The sequence below is a fragment of the Lynx canadensis genome, chromosome B3, assembly GCF_007474595.2.
Source record: "Lynx canadensis isolate LIC74 chromosome B3, mLynCan4.pri.v2, whole genome shotgun sequence".
Classification (NCBI taxonomy): Eukaryota; Metazoa; Chordata; class Mammalia; order Carnivora; family Felidae; genus Lynx; species Lynx canadensis.
This window is the reverse complement of record NC_044308.2, coordinates 142,801,235-142,804,549: the sequence shown is the minus strand read 5'-3', so window position 1 is coordinate 142,804,549 and position 3,315 is coordinate 142,801,235. Positions and strand designations below refer to the sequence as shown.

Genomic DNA, 3,315 nt, shown 5'->3' with positions numbered 1-3,315 from the left:
TTAAGTTTTTTATTTTAATTCCGGTTGGTTAACCTACAGTGTTACATTAATTCCAGGTGTATACTATAGTGATTCAACAATTCCATACATTAGTGCTCGTCAGGATAAGTGTGCTCTTTAATCCCCATCACCTATGTCACCCATCCCCCCACCCACATCCCCTCTAACCGTCTATTTGTTCTCTACAGTTAAGAGTCTGATTCTTGGTTTGTCTTTCTCTCTTTCTCTTTCTTTCCTTGGCTCATTTGTTTCGTTTCTTACATTCCATTTGTGAGTGAGAGCGTATGGTATTTGTCTTTCTCCGATGGACCTATTTCACTTAGCATGATGCTCTCTAGCTCCATCCATGCTGCTGCAAATGGCAAGATTTCATTATTTTTTATGGCTGAATAATATTCCATATATATCTTTGTCCATTCATCAATCAATGGACACTTAGGTTGCTTCCAAATCTTGGCTATTATAAATAATGCTGCTATAAACATAGGGATTGCATGTATCCCTTTGATTTAGTGTTTTTGTATTTTTTTTTTGAATAAATACCCAGTAGTGTGATTACTGGGTCATACAGCAGTTCTATTTTTAACTTTCTGAGGAACCTCCATACTGTTTTCCACAGTGGCTGCACCAGTTTGCACTCCCACCAACAGAAAAAGAGGGTTCCCCTTTCTCCACATCCTTGTTAACACCTGTTGTTTCTTGTGCTGTTGACTTTAGTCATTCTGACGGGTGTGAGCTGATATCTCGATTTGCATTTCCCTGATAACAAGTCATGTTGAACATCTTTCCATGTGTCTGTCGGCCATCTGTATGTCTTCTTTGGAGAAATGTCTGTGTCTTCTGCCCATTTTTAATGGGATTATTTGTCTTTTGGATGTTGAGTTGTATCAATTCTTTGTATATTTTGGATACTAACCCTTCACTGAATATGTCATTTCCAGTATCTCCTCCCATTCCATAGGTTTTCAGTTTTGTTCATTGTTTCCTTCACTGTGCAGAAGCCTTTGGTTCTGATGAAGTCCCAGTAGTTTACTTTTGCTTTTATTTTCCTTGCCTCAGGAGACATATCTAGAAAAATGTTGCTATGGCTGATGTCAGAGGAATCACTGTTCATGGTTTCTTCTAGTATTGTTATGGTTTCAGGTCTCACAGGTTTTTAGTGCATTTTGAATTTATTTTTGTGTATGGCACAAGAAAGTGGTCTAGTTTCATTTCTTTTGCATGTGGTTTTCCAGTTTTCCCAATGCCATTTGCTGAAGAAAGTCTTTTTCCCATTGGATATTCTTTCCTGCTTTGTTGAGGATTAATCAACGATATAATTGTGGGCTTATTTCTGGGTTTTCTATTCTATTCTGTTCTATTGATCTATATGTCTATTTTCCTGCCAGTGCTATACTGTTTTGATGGCTACAGCTTTGTAGTATAACTTGAAATCTGGAATTGTGATGCCTCCAGCTATGTTTTTCTTTTTCAAGGTTGCCTTGGCTATTTGAGGTCTTTTGTGGTTCCATATACATTTTAGGGTTGTTTGTTCCAGTACTGTGAAAAATGCTGTTGGTATTTTGGTAGAGATTGCATTTAATCTGTACATTGCTTTGGGTAGTATAGACATTTTAACAGTATTTGTTCTTCCAATCCATGAGCATGGGATGCCTTTCTGTTTCTTTGTGTCATCTTCAATTTCTTTCCTCAATGTTTTATAGTTTTCAGAGTACAGGTCTTTTACCTCTTTGGTTAAGTTTATTCCTAGGGGCTCTATTAGTGCTTTATTATTTTTGGTGCAATTGTAAATGGGATTGTTTTCCTAATTTCTCTTCATCAGACATGGACTTTAAAGTAACCATCATCAACGTGCTTAAGGCAACAGGAAAAAGATCAAGAAAATGCATAAAAAGGTGGAGAATTTCAAAAGAGAACTGGAATCCATTAAAAATAATCCAACAGGAATTCTAGAGCCGAAAAAGACAGTATCTGAAATAAAAGGACTCACTAGAAAGATTTAACAAAAGATTAGACAAAGTGGAAGACAGATTTATTGGGTGATGATGGCATCTACTTCCAGCCTCTCACTTTCAACCTTTCTGTGCCCTTCAGCCATTCCTCTGTGTGGAGTGTCCACCTGGTCAACAGCACACAGTGGGTCTTGATTTTTACCAAGCCTGACATTTTTGTCTTTTAATTGGAGTGTTTATTCCATTACATTTAATAAAATGAACTTATGGTTAGCTTTAAGTCTGCCATCCTACCATGTTTTCTACATGTTCAATTCTGTTTCTTTTTCCTTAACCGACCTTTCCTACTTTATTTGAGAATAATCAAGTATTAGTACATTTGACCTGTTAGATCTTTAGGTAGGCATTTTTGTATCACTTTAGTGGTTTTATAGGCTAGAGATTTCAATATGCATTTCTGATTTGCTACAGTCTCCCTTAAATTCACACTTTTATCACTTCCCAGACAGTGCAAGAATGTTAGAAAAGCTTTGCTACAATTTTCCCCTTCTGCCCTGTATGCTGACGTTTTCACATATTTTTACCTCTCTTTTATAAGTTTTAAACGGTTAACATATATTCATAAAAATAATGTAAATATATATTTAACCACTTACTCCTCATATTCCTCATTCTTTCCCATAATTCTGTGCCTCCCTCTGGGACTATTTCCATTTGTTCTAAAAAAAACTTGCTTAGTATTTCTTGTATACTAAGCTAGTAAGCTGGTGACAAAATCACTTCGCTTTTGTTTGTCTGAAAATTTTGTTCATTTCACCTTCATTTTTTTCTTTCTTTTTTTTTTTAAAGAACTTTTTATTTATTTTTAATCATTTATTCTTTTCTTGTAGTCATTTCCAGGGATCTTAATGACTTCAGTGTCTTTAAGGCTCGTAACATGGCATTACTTTTGCCAGCGTTTTTTAAATTTCTGCAGAAACACATTCAGGTAAAAAGATTCATTGGCCGGCTTAAGAACTTTATATATTGAAACAACTATAGATTTATTGGAGGTTGCGAAGATAGCACACAGAAGTCTCATATGCTCTTCCTTCAATGTTTCCAGTAGTTGCATCTTGTATAATTATGGTGCCTATCGCAAGCAGAGAACGGACATCGGTATGATGTGTATGCGCAGTTGTATACCATCTTGTTACACGTGTAGATTCACACAATCGTTTCTGAAGTTGAGGCACAGAACCATTCCATCACCACAAAGATCTGTTGGTGTCCACATTTTGCCACCTTGAGTGAAATATAGAAAACTTCCTCCCTTGCGGTCCCTTTGCCTCCCCTGTTTCTAATAGAATTATCTTAAGGATTT

The 3,315-nt window shown here is 36.1% G+C and overlaps 1 non-coding gene across 1 annotated transcript; it reads right to left on the bottom strand.

Annotated features, from left to right (window-relative positions):
• Positions 1-2,834: 2,834 nt before the first annotated feature.
• LOC115517519 lies at positions 2,835-2,964 on the bottom strand. The gene has a single exon (XR_003969960.1). It is a non-coding gene; the product is annotated as a small nucleolar RNA SNORA33 (small nucleolar RNA).
• Positions 2,965-3,315: the final 351 nt, after the last annotated feature.